The sequence below is a fragment of the Lissotriton helveticus genome, chromosome 3_1 (genome assembly GCF_964261635.1).
Source record: "Lissotriton helveticus chromosome 3_1, aLisHel1.1, whole genome shotgun sequence".
Taxonomy (NCBI): domain Eukaryota; kingdom Metazoa; phylum Chordata; class Amphibia; order Caudata; family Salamandridae; genus Lissotriton; species Lissotriton helveticus.
This window is the reverse complement of record NC_136061.1, coordinates 944,215,346-944,238,356: the sequence shown is the minus strand read 5'-3', so window position 1 is coordinate 944,238,356 and position 23,011 is coordinate 944,215,346. Positions and strand designations below refer to the sequence as shown.

The 23,011-nt window shown below is 45.9% G+C and overlaps 1 pseudogene; it reads right to left on the bottom strand.

The window, feature by feature from the left end:
* Positions 1-448: 448 nt before the first annotated feature.
* The window catches only part of LOC144824183 (uncharacterized), a 65,591-nt pseudogene continuing 43,028 nt past the window's right edge, over positions 449-23,011 (bottom strand).

Below are 23,011 nucleotides of genomic sequence, written 5' to 3'. Positions count from 1 at the left end.
CGGCATGGGCTGGTTCAGAAGTTCTTCAAAGTGCTCCACCCATCTTCGTTGTTGGCCTTTGTTGCCCGTGATTGTCTTGCCAGCTTTGTCTTTAAAAGCTCTTTCTGGCTTGCTGTATCTGCCGGAGTGTTTCCTAGTTATGTCATAAAGTACTTTCAAGTTTCCATGGCATACTGCTTCCCGGGCTTCTGTGGCAAGACCATTGAAAAATATTTGCTTGTTTTTTCTTAAGCTTCTCTTTGCTTCCTTATTGGTTTTGGTGTATTCGTCTTGAGCTTTTGATTTTTCTTCACTTGTGCGGCTTGTGTTGACTACAGCTTTCTTTTCTTTTCTCACCATTATTTTGCAGAAGGTCTTGGTGGAGATCCATCCTTTATGCTGGTGTTTCTTGTTTCTTGTCATTCAGTAACTTCTGGCAAGTTGATGTCACTGTTTCTTTGATCTTCTCCTACTGGCTTTCTACTGGGTCTCTATCATCCTCTAGCTCTTGCAGGACTTGAAACATGTTACGGAGCGTGACTGAATATTCACTCTGTTTCTGTGTATTTTGGAGGGTTTGGTGTGTGGGTTCCATGCATGCTTTCTTCCGCTTTAACTTTTGCCCCGCCATGACAAGGTGATGATCCTGCCCCTCTCACCACTCTCACATCCTGTGGGGTCCTTCAGAACATCTTGGCAATGCAGAGATGGGCCATCTGATTCTCTGTTGAATGGTCTGGTGACACCTAGGTCCTTTGTGTGGTCTTTTGTGTGGGAATGCCTATCAAATACTGTTCAGGGCACAAAGATCTGCAAGCCTTTTGCCATTCTCTTTCATATTACCAAGGCCATGGTTGCCCATGACTTATTCATACCTAGCGTAGTCACTTCCAATCTCAGCATTGAGTTCCCCCATCAGTATGGTGGTGTCTCTTTCAAGGCATTTCTCCAAGATGGGCTGAAGTCTGTTGTAAAACTGTTCTTTTTCCTCTTCTTTGTTGTAATTTGTAGGAGCCTAACTATCGATAATACTCATGTTGATCCTCTTTTTTATTTGTGCAGAAGATTACTGTGATGTTTCGGGGACCATGGGCTTCCCATCCACTCAGAGCTCTGTTGGCTGCTGGCATTAGCATCAGTGTTACTGCCTGAGTATATGGTGTTCTCTCTTCCTCATGTCCAACATGGGACTGAGACTGCCCTGCTAGCAGTGACCGAAGAAGCAAGAACGGTGCTAGACCGGGGAGGGAAAGCTGCCATCATATTATTAGACCTCAGCGCCGCGTTCGACACGGTTAACCATGCCACCTTATTACATCGATTGAAGGTCATGGGAGTGTCGGGCGCGGCCCTGGCATGGCTCACTTCCTTCCTGGACAAGCGCTTCTTCCAGGTGTTTGAGGGTGAGGCTGTATCCACCAAGCAGCCGCTCAGTTGTGGGGTTCCTCAGGGCTCTGCCCTGAGCCCCACACTTTTTAACGTTTACATGAGGCCCCTAGCGGAGATAGTCCATACATTTGGCGTTCGCATTGTCACCTATGCTGACGACACTCAGCTTGTGGTCTCTTTGGACCACACTGAGGGGTCGTCCAGCACTCTGAGCCCATGTTTTGAGGCAGTGGCTAAATGGATGGATTCCTCCTGCCTTAGATTAAATGGGGAGAAGACGGAAATCATGCTACTGGGCAACCCCTCACCTACCATTTTGGCTTCCATCTGGCCCACGTGTCTAGCCCCCCCCCCCCAAACCTCAGATAAAGAGCCTAGGAGTCTGGCTGGATAAATCATTGGACTTTAATGCCCAGGCCACCAAAACTGCATCCATCTGTTTTGGGTTGATGAGAATGCTCAGGAAAGTGCTCCCTTTGCTTCCGTTCCAGGCGAGGAGGGTCATGGTCCAAGCCCTGATACTCTCCCGCCTGGATTACGGTAATGCCCTCTATCTAGGAGCCCCGGTAGCAGTGATCAAGAAACTCCAGGTCACCCAAAACTGCGCGGCCCGTCTGCTTTTCCACATTCCACGCTGGCAGTCAGCCAAACAGGCCTTAAAGAAGCTACACTGGCTTCCTGTGGCAGCTAGGGTACAATTTAAAGCTATGTGCCTTGTCCAAAAAGCCATTCATAGAACAGGCCCAGCCATAATGTATCCTTTAGCCACTCCCTACTTTCCCCTCAGAGCTCTCTGCTCCAGTTCGTTGCATCTGGCCACCACGGCCAAGATAAACAAGGCTCGCTCGGGCGGTCGCTCATTCTCACACAATGCTGCGAGATTATGGAACTCCCTTCCGCCTGACCTCAGAGAGAACATCGATAGGATGACATTTAGGAAGTCCTTAAAAACTCACTTGTTTGGAAGATCCTGTTAATCACTGAGCCTGCTGCCTTGGATTCCAGTTAATAGTGCTGCGAGGCCTCCGGGTAGTTTATGCGCTATACAAATATAATTTTCATTTCATTTCATTTTCATTTCAAATACACCAGCATTTCTCCCAGAGCCACTCTTTTCTGTTCGGACCGTGTCCATCTGCTCTCACTGATGCCAAGCAGGGCAAGGTTGTATTTTTATCATCTCTGCTTCCACTTGGGCTGTCTTGCCTTTCTCGTATCTGGTCCTCACCATCAAAGACCTAATGGGGTTGGTCTTGATCAAAAGCAGGTTGATCCGCTTTGTGGCTTCCATGGATCTCTGGCTTTCACCACACGACGTCATAGGTCTTCGTGAAGGAGATTTCTCTCGCCCCAATGCCAGGATGTCTTTTGGTTGACATTTCTGTAGCTGGGATATTTTAACATGGAGGAAACCTACCCTGATGAATAACCCTCTTCCTTTTTCTATTGGGCTTGGGACAGGCCATGGTGGAGTTTAAGAGAGTAGAACTGGGTGACTACTGAGAAGGAGTGCTTTGCCATTGTGGAGGCCTTCCCTATATTCTGCCCTTATTTGTTTGGCACTAAGTTTGTTGTGCAAACAGATCATAAGCCACTGAAATAATTGATGGCTAAGAAAGGAGAGAATCCCAAGTTGTTGAGATGGTCTAGTTATTTGCAAGGGTTAGACTTTGGGGTGGAGCACAGAGCCAGATTGAGCCATTGGAACACTGATGGGCTTTCCTGCCTGTTTTTCAGATCAGCCACCAAAACTCTCCAAGTTAGGAGTTAGTTTGGGGCGTTCTGAGATGGGAGAGGTGTCTGTTGGGTTTGAAATTCCTCTGCCCGGCAATGGATGTCTATCCCTGCCCGAGTGCCCAACTATACCGTTGTCTGGATCCCAAAACAGATTTTTGTTGTCATAGGCTAATATAAATCATGTGTGTGTCATGATAGAGGACTGTCTCACAGATTACAGTCTTGTAGGTTGAGAGGAGCACGTGTGCGGTGGTGGCAGCGTACAGTGTAGTCATCAGTAGGAGTGAACAGGTACTCTTTTTAACCTGTCACTGGGGGGAGTCTCACTCGTCTTTCAAAATTTCTGATGATCTGTGCTTGACTCACCCCTTGGCCCATAACGGTTAGATATGAGGGGGGGTGCAGCACAAGAGTGTTGACTGCGCTGGATGCATGTATTCCTGGGGCGTTTACAATACAGGGACAGGGCAGTGCTGTGCAGCTCGTGCATGGTGAGTACATGTGCTTGGTGTATGTGTGCCTGTGAGGGGTACAGTAAAGGAAGGATATAGTGCTAGACAGTGAGTGCATGGTGAATGCATGTGCTGGGAGTATATGTACCTGTGACTGGTGTAGTACATGACAGGCTAAATGCTGTACAATGCATGCATGTTAAGTATATATGCTGAGTGAATGGTTGCTTGCTACAAGCACAATGTAAAAGATTGCAGAGTGCTGTCTATGTGTATGTCTGAATGTGGCACAACACAGAAAGGATGCAGTACTGAGCAGAGCACACAGAGTAAATGTGTGTTCTGAATGAAAGTGTGTCTGTGATGGCACAATGCATGGAGGTCACAGTAGTGGATAGTATGTGTGATGTTTACATATTCTGAGTGCAAGTGTGCCAGCAGTGATAAAATACATGAAGGACCATGGTTCCATTTTGGAAGACCAGGGCCTCATGGTGACATAGAGTGGAAGTAGAGCAATCACCCCAGACAGTTTTGTGTATAGCCGCAGTCCTGTGAGTTGGGTGGAACACATACTAAAGAGGAGAGATGTCCCCTTCACACTTCAAAGGGTGCTCTTTGTTTCCATGAGAAACCACAAGGAAAGGGGCTGGACACATCTCAGGAAGGAGATTGGGCTGGTAAGGACATCATAAAAAATAGAGCTGTGGGCCATGGGCTAACCTTTTGATGCACATATCACAGTAGCTAACATTCAGGAATAAACTCTAGTCACTCCCAAGGCCTGTGTTTTGGGACTACCAGCTTCTGGGGTTCTCCTACCCAGACCATAAATCACATTTGGAGTCTGGAAATGGACTATAAGAAGGGGACATTAAGACCCAAAAATGTGTTACCTGCCGAGCAGCCAGGGGGCCCTGCAAGATTTCTGCCTGTGGTCTGGACTGGGGGCCAATACCTACTAGTCTCCAGATGAATCCAAGAACACCTGCTGTGGAGCCTGAAGCTCCAGCCCCTGCCTGCTTGCAAAGAACAGTGCGACATGTGAGGGAGGGGAGTGCGAGGCCCAATTGGGAGCCCAGCCAAGTGCGAGGTGTGAGGAGACAGCTGCTGACCGATCCGGCCATTGCCCCTGTGTAGATTCCAGTTGGTGACTCAGTGAAGAGAGGGTGCCTTGAAGATAGCCATGAGCGGAGTGCTGTGTGAAGAGACTGATGGCCTCTGCAAACCTGGTTCTGGCAACCCTATATGCCAGAAGGGGTTATTGTGGAAGGTATTGCAAAATACTTTGGGCCGAAACCTATATGAAGCCTGGTGGCAACACTGTATGCCAGGGGAGGCCGCGATGGTAAGGACTACCATGTGGTGAGGGTCCAAGCATTGACTGGTACTGTTACAGCTGCCCCGTATTACAGGAGGGGCTTCTAACACCCAAGCTGTTAAGAGAACTGTGAGCCACATGACCCGCAGGTCACCACGAAGCATCGAGGAGTGTGCCTGAGTTGTCCTTGTGATTTGAAGATGACACCGTTGATACATTGCCACACCACCAGGACACAGCCAGGAACAGTGGAATTCAAGTCCCCTCCCTTTCGCAGGACTTACTGTGCAGGTGGAGTACCGGATCACATCTAATCACTGCTGGGGCTGGCACTCCTTTCTCAGAAGAGAACCCATGTGCAGACGACTCTCCGAACAGGAATGGAGCATTGTGAGGGCTCGTAGTTGGGGCACTGTAAGCTTCCTCACTGCTGGAGGGGATAAGACTGGTTACGGGCCTGTAAGGCATCAGGGGACTTGCTGCTATGGATATTGCGACACCAAAGGCCAGATGTACGACCCTTACATTTTGCGACTCTCAAATTGCGTCCCTTTGCAACTCACCAAATGCAATTTACAACAGTGTCTCAGACACTGTTAGTGATTCCATAATGTGGTCGCAAATTGCCTGCCTCATTAATGTTCACGAGGCAGGTGCCATATGCGACCCCATTAGGAATGGCCAGCCCTCACAGGAATGGTGGCCTGCTAGGATCAGCATACCACCATGTCTTTGACTGCTTTTTTACTAAAGTTTTTTTTTTTAAGTGCTGCTGTTTTCTGTAAAGGAAAACGGCATGCATTTAAAAACGAAAAATTAAACGTTTCTGTTTATTTTTTAAGAGCAGCTAGTGGTCCCTGGGATCACTGCCTGCACTTAAAAAATATTTTCGCACACACTTACAAACGGTCGTACGTCTGGCCCCAAGAGTCCTTTGATCACTTTCCTAAGATTTGTAGAGGACTCTGGAGTTAAGACGTACTAGTGAGCATTCCCAGTGAGTCAGGAATAACCCATACACATTATTAAGAGCATGTGAGACAGGGCTTTGCTAGCGAAAAACTAGTACCCGATCTCAAAGGTTGATGTGTTATTGTTCATGTATGTCATATTATTGCTTTGAATGCAGAGAGTTAGAAATAAAATACTTGTTTTTATTATAAACATTACTATTTGACTAGACATTAATTTATTGATACTGCTGTGTGCTTTGTGAGTTATGAGTCGTGTTCACCGATTTGTATTCACATTACTCCCCCCTCGGGAGCCAGGAACTGCTCTCCCATAGCTGCCACCGACTGTCAAGTGCAGAAAGGGCACTTAGCCCAGTTTCTCAGAATCAATAGTAGGTTGGGCCCTGGACAAAAGAAGTATAAACCCTCAGCCCCCACGGTTGGGCACAGTAACCTGAGCGTGCCACGCAGTCCTCTGAAAGATATTTTTTACAGGAGTCCGATAACAGATGGTACACTAGGGAAACGGAGGATAGCTCCTTCCGTCCATTCTCCAGTCCCCAACCAAGAGGCTCTACACAATGGCCCTGAGGCAAGTCATCACGGCTCAACTGAGGCTCTACAATATTGAGGTATCATTACAGGTTGTAGCTTCAACCATTTGACTCCTGACTAAGCAGATAGACCAAATGTCCAAGCCTGTGGCCCCCCTCATACAAGGAACCTTACTATTGCAACCACCCATAATCAGCAGGGTAAAAATAACCTGTTTTACGACTGCACTTATCAGAGCCCACATTTCCTATTAAGTGGGTGACCAACCCAATGCTTGGTAAATTCTGCTTCATAATAGAAAGAGCTGACCCTGAAGAAAATAAAAAGAGGTGTTGCATGTAGTCTTGGCTGCCACAAACCAGTTTTCACTGTGATAACGTTTCTGTCACCTCCTGCTTGAAAGCCCAAAAGGATTATGAGGCCCCACTTTCAGTGTTGGTATTCATATTGAACATTTAGATCAAGTGACCTTTTCGTCTTCTGATAAGAGGTAGGTTTCTATTGCCTCTGAGCTCATTTTAGGGCATCTGTGTTATAATTTGACCATCCCAGTCAACCTCCCCACCTGCAACTGTCCCAAGAGCACAGTGGGCTTGAAGTCAGAAATGAGAACCCCATGGAGCTCACGCACCATCTCACCAAGTGAGCAGTGGTATTTCATCCGCAGCCTAAGGGCCTCCCACTTTTCCTACACCTGTCATGTCTATTCACAGTGCAAGACTAGAGTCAAGCTCAACAGAGTTTTCTTTTCCATTAATTCCTCCAAGCCTGTGTATCTGGCTAAATAGTAAGTAGGGACAGTGGGAATCTAGCTGTGCTTCCATTCATGTAAATCTCTATTTAGCCTGTAACTCATTCCAGGTTCTAATTGTTGCTGATTGGGCTTGCTTTAAAAAAAACACGATTATTGCTCCGGAGTACGACTACAAAGAAAGTTGACCTTGTAGAACATGAATCACATACCAGTAAAGTGCACCCTCCAGTACTTCCCTAGCAAATTAACATTGACTAATGCATATCACACTTTCGGATTTTCTAATATTGATTGTCCTGTGAGGAGTAAATTTCAATTAACATTTCATCAATGTAAACTACACGAACATTTGTTTTGACATAATTCTAAATATGCACTAATACACCTTAATAAATATATCACTAACTTGGAATACTTAAAATGGTACAGCAACATTCTAAAACTTATTCTAGCATGCAGTGAGTGTTGCAAATTTCGCATTAACCTTTCTCAACCAGAAACTAATTTTGCAAACTAAGCTATGTATTAATAGGCTGGTGCACAGTATAAGAATTGATGAAGGTGACAGAATGACCTGCCTATTATTCATTAGGTAGGTCACAGATTGCGACTGGCTCCGATTGGCTCCAGAAACTGGCATGTCGGCCTGTGAGAGTTAGCACCATCACTGTGCCTCTCTTTGCATTGCGACTATTTTTAAAAATAGTTTTCAACTTTGAAAAACTTCTGTGAGAGAAGTAAGTTGTCCTGTGGAGCACTGCCTACTCCTCCTAAAGTTGCCACTTTGATTTTGAAAGGTGAAGGGATGCAAAGAGGATCAGTAAATGTGTTTAGTAATTTCTAAAATATGTTTTTTAGTGGTTGCAAATCCTCTGATTTAGTTAATCTGAGGTTTATAACCATTAAACAGTTTTGTTACATCAGGCACACATTATGCATTTCTATGTAAATCCTATCCTGAAAACATGATAAGTCACAACTGCAAACCTATATAAACTAATTGTCCTTCAGCACTCTCATTCTTCAAAAAATTATATTTAAAAAATCACTGTATATTCTGAGGACTTTTAATGCGAGCAAACCTCATCCAATGTGCCAGTGTGGCTAACCTGCAGACCATGAGTCTTTTATTAACTCTTAAGATATATTTAAAATTCCCCTGTTGTTCAGAAATCTTCTAGCCCACCAGATGTAATTGATTTCAAACTAGCATTTTATGAGGATTTCCCACCTGGATTCATCAACTACTGGGGGAATTATGACTAAACGGGTGGAATTTCTACTGCCAAACTCCAAGAAGGTTGAAAATCAAGCCTGATCAACACATTATGGATTTGTAATCTCCTCTCCGAAAGGATTCAATGAGAACAGGGAGGAATCCATATGTTTTCTCAGTGGGCAGGCCTAGAGCTGTGCATTGACTGGCAAGATTCCTCATGCTGCCTCTAACTGAAAAGCTATTAACATTTATGCCACAGTGCCATCATCATAGATACAAAACTCCAAAGTGCCACAATGTTAATTAAGCTTGTGATATATCACCCATTTACTGGCATCTCTCAAACTATAAGAGTTCTCTAATCTGCCACTGTATGTAATTGATCAATATCTTCTGATACAAGCAATAATGAAAGAAGTAATATCTTTTTTCACTTTTGACTGGTAATCCATAATTTTGACACATTTCTAAAATGAAGAAAATCACCCTAACAAAGACGGGCAGATGATTCATTCTAGAGAAAAGTCAAAATAACCTATTTGACAAAAATGTTGTTGTAAAAAAGGTTTATGCTCATTTAAAAAAGGGTTCTAGGAGTCTCTTTTTTATTTCTGCAGCAGGTGGCTTCTCTTTGAAGCTGACCATTCTTTTGCCATCGTTCTCTTTCTAGTCCCATGTCTTCTAATCTGTCTCTCCCTAGCTGGCACACTTGTGAGAAACAGAGAGGGAGAGAGTTGGATTGCAATGCAGACCTGGATTGTAATGCAGAGAGCGGGTACCAGCAGAGAAGCTTGTCTTACACTTGGAGCTGAGTGCAATAGAGCGCTGTAGGGCAGGGCTCGGTTCCTTTGGTAGAAATGAATTTTACTTAAATGCACATCAGGGAGTGCTGCAGGCCAAGTTTTGCCTTTATAGAGCTGCTTTTGTGTTAGGAAAGGAGAGCGTCTAAGAAAGGAAGGCCCAGATTCACAAAGGTCTAGCGTCCGGTTAGCGTTACTTTTGGAACGCTAACCAGATGCTAAACTTTTTGAGGGATTAACAAACAAACGCTAATTAGTATTAGCTTTGGTTTGGATGGGAATTGGGAAAGTAACGAAAAGCAGCGTGAAATGCTGCTTTACATTATTTTCCCATCCAATGCTTTGCATTACTTTACATCAATGCAACCACCCATGCTTTGTGATGCTTAACCCTATCTACTAAAATGAGTAGACAGGGTTTAGCGCCAAAAATTAACGCGGGCTGGATAGCAGATGTTAGGAGCAGAAATTAGCATGTCTCCTTTTCACTAGTGACTTTCAGGGAACTAGAGTGGAATGGAGTGGGTACAAAATAAAAAGTAAAACACCTCCTCGCCACTTCTTGAGTCCTCAGTCGTCTCTCCTCCATTGTCTCTCGTAGTCTCTCTGTGGCTGGAACCAAGAAGCACAAAGGCTTCCTCCCCAAAGCCAATCACAGTGCTGCAATGCAGCTTTGTGATTGGTCTGCGCTCCTTGGCTCAGCGCTCAGATGTGGAATGGGAGGCTGGGCAAGTTCCCCACCAGGCTGTGTAATGCAGCCAGGTGAGAAACATGCAAAGTGCAAATGACTGTTTGGCCGGCCTGCAAGGAGTGGTGCAACCACTCCTCCTTCTGGACTTAACAGGAGCCCAGCCACGCCCGCCCCCCCAGCCTGGCTGGTACTAAAAATAAAATAACAGAAATAACTTCTGTTATTATCATTTTATTTTTGCTTTTACACTGCTCCGAGAGCCGTGGGACGATGCTCATCCGCCTTAGCAGATGACCCGCCACTGCTACATTTTTTTCTGACTTTGCAAGCGGGCTGCACTTTGCAGCACACATCCAAATTAGGAAATTCATAAAGGTGTGCCTCGCCATAGTATTTTGTACACAAAATGTAATGTTCCTTTACAGAACCTCTGGAAGAATCAGGCACGCACCCTAGAACCTTGACACTAAGGGTGTGCCTGGCATATACCATCTGAAATCAGTGCCAGCACTAGGGGGAGGGGAGAGACAGCCACATTGCTGTGAATGTGGTGCTCTCCTGCTCACTCCCTGTCATGCAAAGCAGGGCTTCTGCAGGTGAGGACGGCTGTGCTGTACTAGAGTTGTGCCTGCTTGAGCAGACAGCAGGGGGCTCGGCAAGTGAGCTGCATTTGCACAGGCTTTTGGTTATGATTTGGAAATGTAATAATATGGAGCACTGAGGCTAGACTTACGTGCATTGCTAAAACTGGGTGTGACTGGGGTGGATAGCAATGGTTACTGAAAGTCAGGATTGGGGTATATTGTATATGTTGGAGAGTGTCACTGTTTTGTCACGTAAGGTGTTCTCTGTGTCAGGAATGAGTGCACTCGCACACAGTGGTGGCTCCTCTATGGGGGCGTTTGGGCGCCACCCCCTGCTTTCTCGCCATGCGAGAAGGCAGAAACAAATGGTAGGTATTACCGTAATAACTACCATTTGTTTCTGCCTTCTCGCACGGCGAGAAAGCAGAAGTTCCTGGTTGAGAGTGGGCGGAGTTACTTGAGGGCAGGGGGAGTGGCTTGCCCACTGTTGTTAATACTGTCTATTTGGGCAGCCTCAGGCCGCCCAAATAAACAGTATTAACAACAGTGGGTAAGCCATTCCCCCCTGCCCTCGAGTAACACCGCCCACTCTCCCTGTTCTCTCTGTATGCTGCAGCATACAGAGAGAAAATGACGCGGGTGGGGCAGCGGCCGCACCAATCAACAACGCGGCGGTGGAGGGGAGGGAGGCTGCCTGCAGCCTTCCTGAAGACTACAAACCCAGACGAATTCAAACGCAGGACGGCGGGAGTCTGCAGTCACGGGACTTAAAAAAAAGCGGGAAGGTAAGTTTAAAGTTTAACTTTTATTATTTCTCCCGCCTCCCCCCCATCCCCTCCACGGCGCGACAACCCCATTCCCCTCCCCCCCCATAATGCCAGCAGCGACTGTTTGGGGGACCTGGAATTGCATGGATTATACCCAAACATGATTAGCAGTATTGTACAGGCCAGGGTTTGAATCGACAGGGTCGCACAGTTACAAACAGGTGCCCTACTAAGTACACTACTACAGGTGCACAGGAAATTAAAGTAATATGGTAAAAGAGTGAGTGCTGTTTCTCAGTTATAGAAAATTTAAGGAGACAACAAGGTGGTGAGCATTAGTCCGATTTGGCTGTGCTGTGAATGAGCTGAGTTAGGTGTGTGATGTCTAAAATGCTCATGACACTGCTTTTGCCAGCTACTGGTCAGACTCGGCCAAGTATAATTTTGCAATCTGCATATGGAAAGAAAATATTTTTTTCGAGGGAGGGTTCAGAGCATATGAATTTGCTCGAGGTATTTCCTAAAGCCTTGTAGGGGAATTTTATTATTATTAGCGGATACGGAGGTCAGGCAACAGCGCCGTCTGTCTAACTCTTTTGTTTGTGGTGCTCTGTAATATTGGCTTTGCTATTACAAATCTGCCTTTCCTTTCCTGCTGATAACTTTACGTATATCCCTTCCTGTGACGTGGCAGACGTTGCACTCACTCACCAATGTTCTCTTGGTGCACTTAATGCCTCTGTACACTCTGACTCTCCTGGCGTGGCCCCTAACAAACCTGGCTGAACACTCTCCCTGTGCCAATGCTTGTTGATTTGTCTACCAGATCTGATTAGAACCATTCCATCTAGCTGTGTTTTCTCGTCTCTCCTGCACCCGGGCTCCAGAGTCCGGCATCGGGTCCCACCCCACCACAGACACCAGTGCTGGTTTCTCTGAGCCTTTAGCCAGTGGCCTGAGTGGGTGCACTGTATTTATGTGCACGGTACTCTATAGTGCCCACGAGGCCCCTGAGGCAGCATAGCACAACAAAGAAGCCTCAGCGAAAGACAGACATTCGGTGCAGCTGGGGTCCTTTTAAAGCTGGGCGTGAAGTACATTTTGCCTCTGGTGCCACTGTGCAGATACAGGCCAGACGCCTCTCTGGTCCCAAATGGGGGGGACAGACTGGTTCATGTCGCTTCCTCGCTCAGTGCCATTCATGATGCATGTTTTCGCCTCACTACCTAGAACATTCACCAGCCGCCACTGCTCGCATAGCTGTGTTAGAGCAGAATCCTGCATCTAAACTTGAACCCATGAGAATACTCTGCCAGTTTCACTGTCATCCTCTTCATCTAAACCATCTATTGCTACCAAACGCTCGAAGCTCCATAACACGGGGTGTTAACTGGTGTCAAATATCAGAGCAGTTACCGCTCTTATTGAATATTATCTGCATGTGCACTGTATCCTGTAATGTGGAACTCTATTAGCTGATCTTGGATGGCAAGATGAGAGGAGGCCAGTGGCTGTTTGGAATGAGACCTCTTCTACAACATTAGTACTAATGGCATCTAAGCGGTACTTATTTTATCTACCTCAGAATGATAAGACACTTTTTTGGCCTTATTGAGTTTAAATGTGCGGTCTAGACTTTGAAATCTCGAGCTAACAAGCCACATCAAGAGAGGCTCCAGATCCAATATTGATTGGAGCATCCGTGCCAGGACGGGTTTTCTTCGTTTCAACTCTGTAGCCCTGCTTGCTGTGCAATATCTCACACTGAATGTGAATCTCACATGTACCTTCCCTGGTGCAAGTCTCATATTTGAGAGAAGAGTTGGACTCAGTGGGAGTCAGTGTCTTTTTGGAGAACAACCTCACTCTTGTGATGCAAGTTCCACAAAGTAAATCACAGACGTGTACTTTTTGTCTGAGCCTTACACCTTGAAGAGCAGTCTCTCACTGGGTGTGAATTTCATACTATTTGGTACATTCTCACTTAGTGCGAGTAATTCATTTGAGAGATTTGAAAGTTGCGATCACAACATACCTCTACCTGGAAGAGGCAGGCTATATAAAATTAAACAATGCTATTTGCAGAAATATAGCCAGATAGTATGGTAAATGATCGATCATGTGTCTTATGAACAGCCTCTATCTACTATGTTTTTTTTATTTTAAATTGTCACAATTTGCACAATTTACACAAAATTATCTTCAGATGTTGACTTGCAGCACTACTTACCCCACCATGAAAGGAATGGAAAATTCAAGAGTGACCTATCAAGGAATATGACATGAAAGCAAATGCATGTCATAATTGGGCTTTAAATGTAATTTTTTTCCCCATTTGTTATTGTTTTCTCTGGAAGCAGGATGGCAAAAACGTGTTCTTGCTCATCACTAAGTCAGAGCAGCTACTACTCCCCAACGGTTGTACGGCATTAGAACGCGGGCTTTTACCTCGCATGCCATTACAACGCAGTTTTTACAATGCGATGGGGGGCGCTGGATAGTGGAATAGTTTAATTTTCTATTCCAACTCCAGCCCACGTTGACAGTAGGGAAGGTGTTGAATAGAAAATTAAACTATTCCCTATCCTACAGCGCCCTACTTGCGCTGTAATAGCAGCGTTGTAATAGCAGTGCGGGGTAATGCCCGCGTTGTTATGGATGTTTCCCCTCCCCAACACTTCCAAAGACATTACCTGGAACTGCTTTCCTGTATTATGCCTTTATTTGGGTGCCTTATTTCCATACACTATGGTAGGTATATGCAGTGGCGTAGTTAGACCTTTTGCCACCCTGGGCGGTCCCTGAGTGTGCTGCCCAGTGACGGCTGGTGCAGGTAAGAACAGGACGAGTCAACAGAAAACGACGAGGGAAAATACAATAAAAAAAAAAGAAAACCACTTACCTTGCTCTTGCCGAAATGTCTCACCTCATGTGAAATGCTACCACCGCCAGAAAAATGCTGGCCGGGACGGATCGCCCGCCCCAACCCCTAGCTATGCCACTGGGTATATGACAGCTTTTCTGCTGTTCGGCATTGTTCACCTAGCAGAATGTAACCCCACTCTTTAGTTTCTTCTGCTAATGATGCTGAGCCTGGACGTTGAGACCCCTTTCTTTATGCCTGCTCTGCTGCTTGGCTTGGCTGCTACTAATCTTGCTATTGCTGCCCTCGACCAGTCAGGTCTGGTAATGTTAGGTCTGGCGTTGAGTTACGCCTGGTCTCCCTGCACTAGAGTGCTGTGCTAAGGAAATGATTTGGAGTGGAACACAGCATCCACTATTTAGACTATCTCACTGAGGCTCTGTGCTGACTGCCTGGCCTACAGTCACACTGGTACCTTGGAGGTGGGCTGCCCAAAACAGATTGCCCCAGACTAGAGAAAAGCCCATTGTCTAGCCTGAAAATACTTCTGGGGCTAATATCAGGTATCTTCAGTAGTGTGTATAGTAGGCGAAAGGGGAGGGTTTCATAGATAAGGGACATTTGTGCTTGCTGTCTATATACGGAGCTTAGACAACTACCTGACATTCCGGAAGGCTCTGAAAACTCATCTTTTCCCATCTCTCTAGGTGCGGTAGTCTCTCGGGCCTCTCTTATGCCCGCTTTGATGGACTATTTGCTGTCAGTGGCCTTTTTTTTGCTTTTAGCGCCGGGACACCCCTTTGCTGGGGCAGCTGTTGCGCTTTGCAAATCAGCCTAACCTAACCTTTAAGCTTGCCTCATGATTTATCTGCACTTATTTGGCCCCGTGGCCATGAACTGGTGAAATTAATATTGGAACCTACCTTTGAGCAACCTTGTCATAAACGCACAATTCAAAAACCTAAGCCATTCACAAAACATAAGGCAAATGCTTCACAGCGTCATTATAAGCATGTTTACATACTTGTGAGTATATTGCAACTGGTGCTCATGTAAAGCTCTCTAAAACCTTTGGGTCTGAATGTGCTGTATAAACCCCCACCCCCTTCCAAAAATAATGAAGAAAAATGTGAAATTGGCATTACTCCACTTTGTAAACATTCAGAAACATGCTTGCCTAACAATATATATTTCTTATACAGCGTGGCTGTATGTCTTCTCCGTGGTTGGCAGTGTATGAAGGTTTGCTTTCACCAGTTTATGGCTCTATGTATTCATAAACGCTACTAAGAATGTTCCTTACTTCGCCCATTACCCTTCCCACCATCCTGTCCAGTCAATCTTTGTATTTTTGGGTCGATGGTTTGCTGAAGACATCACATCCTGGGGACATTCAGAAAGCTTCCCTGGGAATGTATTCTGCCTTTTGCTTACCATTGCAGTGGGCGTGTGTTACTCTCATTGTCTGGCTTTCTCTTTGCTGGCTTTATTTGTTCCAGACTGGTCAGTTTCAGTTGGTCTCTCCCAAGAAGCCTTTTCACACCACCTTTCCTTGTATTCATCCATGATTGTTACTTTCTATAAACAGGCCTGTAAATTGTGTTCCTATTTTGTCACATTTGCTGTGCATTCAAAGGCAGAGGACAAATATCAGGCTCTGTCTTCTGAGGGACCTTGGCGTTTACTTTTCTTTCTCTGGCTTCAAAGTGAGAGTATGTATGTGACAATCTTGCTGGATACTGTAGTTACGAAAGGTTTTTTGTCTAGCACACAACAATATTTAATTGAGTTTTGCAAGCATTTTAGAATATATCAGAACTAGAAAAGCATAATTAATGAATTTTTATTTTGTTCATTCTGAAGTGTATTGGAGACAAATACTTAAACATGATGCGAACAAATCAATACACTAGGACATGCCATTCCACACATTATTGTTCTTCGCTGTGAAGTTTTATTTGTAAACCTGCATGTCTGTGCAAATGTAATGGTCATTTGAATAGAAAATGTGTTGTCTGTAATGCCAGTGTGATACCACACCATGCATTCTCCACTCTAAGCCACTCTACTCTACTCTGCACAACTCCACGCCACTGCAGTATACTCTGTATGACTCCACTGCACTCTCTGCCACTGCACTCTACTCCACTCTGCACCACTTAACTCTACACCGATGTACTCTGTCACTTCACTCTACGCCTCTCGAATCTACTCTGCACCACTCTACTCTATTCCAATGCACTTCACGCCACTGTACTGTATAGCACTGCAATCTTTGCCACTGCACTCAACAGCACTCCAGTTTAGGCAATCCACTCTACACTAAGCTTGGGCGTAAAATCCGCTTCGTTCGCAGAATTTGCGGATTTTTGGCAAATTCGCGGTCCGTGAATCGCGCGAATTTGCCCAAAAAATCCGCAAATTCGCAAGCTGCGGATTTTTTTGCTCGGTCGCGCTTGAAAAATACAATATCGCGCTCGCTGCGTTGACTTACCTTGATTCTGTGTTCGCCGAGTTGTTTTTCTTCCGCAATTACGTCATCGCTGTCCGCCATCTTGCACAGCGAGAGTTTGACAACGCGAGTACGTCATAAGGTCCCGCGATCACACATCGCGGGAGTAAACAATGCCGAACACGTAGATGCGGCGCGCAACTGACATCCGGCGGGAGATTTGAACAGCTCGCTTTCCCGAAATTGCAAAAATTGCAATTCTGCACAAGAAATCCACCGCAGGCAGCATAAACCTTCTGAAAATCATGATTCTGATCAGAAAAACTCCTCAGATTGAGATTTGGCTGCACTTTTTTGTGGAAGGAGTCAATTTTTTGGGGGGGTGGGAGGGAGGAAGTGCCCCAGAGTCTCCAACTTCCTGTTCCTGTCCAGCAGGCTCCTCCCAGTGCTTTGTCCATCTCCTGGTCTCTTTTCATTTGGATCTGGAGGTGGAAGGATTACTTTTTGTGGCTGCTGCTGGATATTTGTATTTGAGGACTTTTTGGACTTTGGAGCTTTTGGATCACTCTTGGATTTGAGATTTTACAAGTAAGTTGGTGTTGTTTGTTTGGGGCATTGCAGTTGCTGTAACTACAATTTTAAAACTTTTTCACAACTTTAAAAAATATATATTGTGGGTAGCCACAGTATCCAGTAGGCCCATGGTTAGTCATGGGTGCATGATACAACTGTTTCTGTGAGTTTTGTTGAACTTAATTCTCATTTATGTCATTGAATTTTAGCTCACTATATGTGGATTTTTTAATTTTATTTTGGGGGGCCTGTAAAGCCACACTAGCCAGTAGGCCCAAAGGTAGTGAGTGGAGCATGGACCAAGTCTTTCAGTGGGGTGTCTTGAATTTCAACATCACTGAGGGCATGGATGACATTGGATTGTGGTGATTTTTGTTTGTTTTGTTTTTCGACTTTTTGGGGTGTTTAACTGATGTTCCTCTGGCTTCCATTGTTTTTAGGTGCACAAGAGAACCACCAGTGCCAGGAAGAAGTCCTGCAGCGCTGTGTGCAGCACAACGTCACGTGACGTCACGTGTGGCCACAGACAAGAGAACCCTGCAACTCGTGCAACTGCGGCCTGCTATTCTGACATCTGAAGAAGATGGGCCCAAAGAAAGGGGGCTGTAGCGCCTCAGCGAAAAAAGTTGCCAGTGCCACTGCCAGTAAGAAGGAGCAGAAGAAGCAAGTGGCACCACCTACCAAGGAGACTAGTGTGCCCACCGACACCTTTTTTGGGAGAAAAAAACGACACCTGAAGCAGCAGCGGTGTCTGCTGGGAACCAAGCTGGAAGCAGCACCTCCTCCTCATTGGGCTCAGTGCCACCACGCCAAGTTAGGTCCAAGTACATGAGTGCTGCTGCGGCAGCCACTTTGGTTGTTCAATCACCATCGACCAGTGTTGTTGGCTCATCACAAGAAAGTACCATCCAATCAACGCCGGGTGTAACTCAGCTGACGAGTGTTCAACAACCACAGCCGCAATGACAACCACAGGTGCAACTAGTACAAGTGCAAGTACATGGGCAAGGAGAGGCGCAAGGAGAGGCGCAAGGAGAGGCGCATGGAGAGGTGCATGGAGAGGTGCAACTAGAGGTTCATGGAGAAGTAGGGGCACATCAGGAAATTGATATTTAAGCGGAGGTATCATCCGAGGAAGCCACTCCTCCTGAGGATGATCCATTGTCTTCCAGATCACCTGCAAGAAAAAGGTCAAGGAGGGCTACTACTATTACAAGTTCTTCTTCAAACCCCCTTCATTCCGATGACCTTGATCTTGATTGGAACCCACCAATGCAGTCTGAGAGTGAGGCACGCCATGAGCCGACAAAGGTAGCTAAGCCTAAACGGAAGGTTCCCGCAAGGCTTCGACTTATGTGTGATGACGACGAACAAGAGTGGTGTCGTCTGCTGCTGATGAACAGCCTGACGACGACCAAGTCATCACAGACGTCACTCCAGCCCCAGTGGGCATGCAGCAGACTGACATTTTCACCCTATCCTGAATGGCTGCTGAGCGGGATGTGGGCAGCGTGGCACTGGTACACCACCAACGCCATTAACTACAACACCAAATCGACCTACAGCTTCCATATTTTTTAGTCAGAAGGGCCGGCAGGGACCTCCATCCAGCTCGACCTCCATTACCTCAAGTAGTGGTGCTGTAAGTGAACAACAGAAACAAATTCAGCCACGCCCATCCTCCACTTCATCTGGCATTGAAACTCAAAGTAGCACCTCCACCACCAGCAGACATCTCCAGTCCTCAGTTTGGGCCTTCTTTACTGTTAGCCAAAAGGCGGAAAACATGGTCATTTGTTTGATTTGTAAACAAGCAGTTAGTCGGGGTAAGCTTGCCACCAACTATGGCACCGGAGGCCAGAGAGGTCATTTCAAGAAACACCACATTATCCAGTGGGAGGCGCACCTAAGGAAGATCCGGGAAGCCAAAAGTACAAATCCTAATGTAGACATTGGTATTGCATCTGATGATGACGAGGGGCTGATCGTGCAGGGGGGAAGTCAAAAACCGACCGACACTTTTTCTGGTACACCCAGAATCCCTGGCAGCAGCACTGCAGTGGTAGCGCCCACACCCTCGACCCCTGCAACAGGTATGAGGCACACTAAGAGTGTGGGACAGACACCAATGCAAAAACCTACATCAATGAGCCTAACTGGTTTGAAGTCTGCATCATCATCATCATCATCACGTAAAATGGTTCAGCCCACCATTACAAGGATGTTTTGGTCGGAGGCGCCATTTGAACGCAACCACCCAACGGTACGTCTGTATAACGCAAAGCTGGCTAAAATGCTAGCGCTGGACCTTCTCCCTTTCTCTTTCGTGGAAGGGGTGGGTTTTCTTGAATTTGTGGCAACAGTCTGCCCTAAATGGAAGGTTCCTAGCCGGTCCTATTCTGCCAGGGTTGCTGTTCCAGCACTACATCAAGATATGCTGGAGGTGATCGGCGCCGCTATTCTGAAGAGTGCTGTTCACACTATCCACATGACAACAGACATGTGGACCAGTTGCCAAGCCCTTGATTACACTGCACACTGGGTCTCTTTTGCAGGGGCCAAAGAACAGTTAAAACAAGCAGGTGTTGACACGTACACAGTTTTTCAAGCTACTCGCAAACATGCAACAGTAGGTATGTTTGCCATGGAGAAATCTTACACTGCACCTGACCTTTTGGAGGAGTTTAACAGGAAGGTCAATGAATGGCTGCATCCAAGAAATCGAATAGTTGGTTATGTTTCCACGGATAATGGCAGTAATATAGTTAGGGCCATGTCTGATGGTCAATATTTCAGAGTGCCGTGTTTGGCGCACAGTATTGACATCGTGGTGCAAGACTTCTTGAAAAAGTAGACACAGTCATCAAATTACTGACCATCTGCCGAAGAATCTGCACACATTTCAGCCATTCTTTCAAGGCCCGGAAGCAGCTGAGGAGCATTACACATGAACGTAAACTGCCAGTCAAAGGACTAATCCAGGAGGTGGCAACATGTTGGAACTCATGCTTGAGCGTCTGTCTGAGCAGTGGGGGGTAATAAATGAGTATGTCTATAAACTGGGTTCTACTCAGAAAGACATGAGACTAGAGTTGGAGGAATGGAAGCTGATTGCAAGCCTGACAGACATGCTTCGTCCTTTTGAGATCTTCACGCGTGAAGTCAGCAGGGAGGACTGTTCTTTGGGCAAAGCTATCCCATTGTTGGTCATGCTAGAGCACCAAATGAAGGACGTGTCTTCAACGTTCAGAGATGATGCTGAAAAGTGAGAAGCATATGATTTGGCGGAGAAGTTATTAAGGCGCCTACTTCACAATGAAAGGCTTAAAAACATACATACAGAACAACATTACATTTGTGCCACTATTCTGGATTCACGGTACAAAAAGGCAGTGGCCAGCAAAGCATTCATTCCCTTTGATAAAGCAGATGTTTCAAAGTACAAACATTGGCTCGCTGTGTCAGCCACTCGGTTAAAAAAATAGCGGCAGAAATTTCAAGGAGGCTGCACAAGTACAACTGAATCAGCAGGCCATCCGGCGTCAAGTTCCACTTCTGAATCCGTGGCCGAAGGGAGTCACTTTCCCTCACAGCCGTTAACGACACCAGCAACCGTGTCATCATCCTCACCTGCACCAGGCCAAAAAAAATATATTGTCGGAAGTGGATTGGCTAATTCAGCAAGGGTTTGCTCGTTCCACTGCTGCAAAGGCCACAGATGGTACGCAAAGTGGAGCAACCCTGGAGAACCTTGAGTCGATGGTGCAGGCCTATCTGGATGGCCCAACAGAGGTCTGTCCTAATGAGAACCCATTGCTTTATTGGTATAGGAAAAGGCCTGTATGGCGAATGATCACCAACCTGGCTCTAAACTATTTGTCTTGCCCACTCACAAGCGTGTCTTCTGAACGTGTTTTCAGTGCTGCTGGTGCCATTGTAACTTCAAAAAGGACCCGCCTCTCGACCAAAAATGTGGAGAGGTTAACAATAATCAAGATGAATCATCACTTCATACCACCCGATTACAAAATACGTGAATGCACGCAGGAAGAAGAGGACACCGACTTAGGTGACACCGACGGAAGTTCTTCTCTGTTACCTGACCTACTTCCGTCTCAATTCATAGACTTTGAGGACGAGCGCTACTTCCCTGACACTGAGGCCTGAAAATTACTTCCTTTTTTCCATCCTTATTCACTTTTATTCCTGTGTGTCTTTCTTTGTTTTGCAACTTTTACCACAACAAAACTCTAATCACCTAATCACAACAAGTCCATCATCAGCACTGTCTTCATCTTATTTTCCTTATTGATTTGAAGGTGCCGGAGTCTGCATTCCTGATGTTCACAAGTTCACAACTCAATCATGCTCCTCTATCCTCCTCCTCCAGACTCCCCCTATCCATTTCCTTCAAGGCAGATGGATGGATTATGGAGAATAAAGAAACTTTGTCTTCGTAGACGAGTCCCCTCAAGTGGGACTGAAATTACTGACTGACTACATGCTTGCTGATTGTTGACAGACTTACTTCTGAAATTGACAGGAGAGGCTGCCCTGTGGGCCCTCACTGTCCGAAGAAGATGCGGACAAAAAGTAGAACAGGTAATGAATAATGAGAAGATGGCATGCAGTGGACAGCAATGGCTGTCTGTCTCTGTTGAAACCAATTGCTGTTTGTTTTTTGTGTTTTTTGTGAACAGCGCAATTTGCCATGTTTCTAATATACCAGTATTGCAGGTTTTTGGGGGGCTCTTTGGGAGTGTTCTAGATTTGCGGTGCTGGGTCGGGGGGTCTTGGAGCACTGCTGGGAAGGTCTAATTTTTATTGCAAGAGGTTTGAAGAAAATCTATGGTGGAAAAGGGGGGTTATGGCCTAGCTGTAGAGCGCGTTGGGACAGAATTGAAGGAAGGCCGAAAATTGAGAAAATTGAGATTATGCATTTTTGCTTTTTGCCTGTTTGGGGGTCTTCTACTTTTTTGTGGGTGGGTTGGCGGGTCTGGGGGCATTGCTGGGAAGGTCTAATATCGGGCGCAAGTGGTTTGGACAAAATCCATGGTGAAAACATTTTTCAGTTTTTGCTCGCTTGCCTGTTTTTGGGGGGCTGTTTGGGGGGTTCTAGGTTTTTGGGGGTGGGTTTTGGGATCTGGGAGCACTGCTGGAACAGTCTAATTTTGATTGCATTTGTTTTTAAGGAAATCCATGGTGGAAAAGGGGAGTTATGGCCTAGCTGCAGAGCGCGTTTGGACAGAATTGAAAAATTCCATGGTGGAAAAGTTTTTCCATTTTTGCTCACTTTTGTGTTTTTGGGGGGCTATTCGGGGGGTTCCTGGTGTTTAGGGGAGGGGTTGGGGGGCTTGGAGCAATGCTGGGCATGCCTAATTTTGGTTGCAAGTGGTTTGAAGAAAATCCATGTTTGGAAAGGGGAGTTAGGGCCTAGCTGCAGAGCGCGCACGGAGTGATGATGGAACTAGGCCTAAATTAAAGGCGAGATTTTACATTTTTGATTTTTACCTCTTTGGGGGTCTTCTAATCTTTTGCGAGTGGGTTAACGGGTCTGGGGGCATTTCTGGGAAGGTCTAATATCGGGCACAAGTGGTTTGGAAAAATCCATGGTGAAAAAGTTTTTCCATTTTTGCTCACTTTTGTGTTTTCGGGGGCTGTTTGGGGGGGTTGCTGGTGTTTAGGGGAGGGGTTGGGGGGTCTTGGAGCAATGCTGGGCATGCCAAATTTTGGTTGCAAGTGGTTTGCAGAAAATCCATGGCCGAAAATTTTCTAAGTGTGAGATTATGCATTTTTGCTTTTTGCCTGTTTGGGGGTCTTCTACTTTTTTGCGGGTGGGTTAACGGGTCTGGAAGCATTGCTGGGAAGGTCTAATATCGGGCACAAGTGGTTTGGAAAAATCAATGGTGGAAAAGTTTTTCC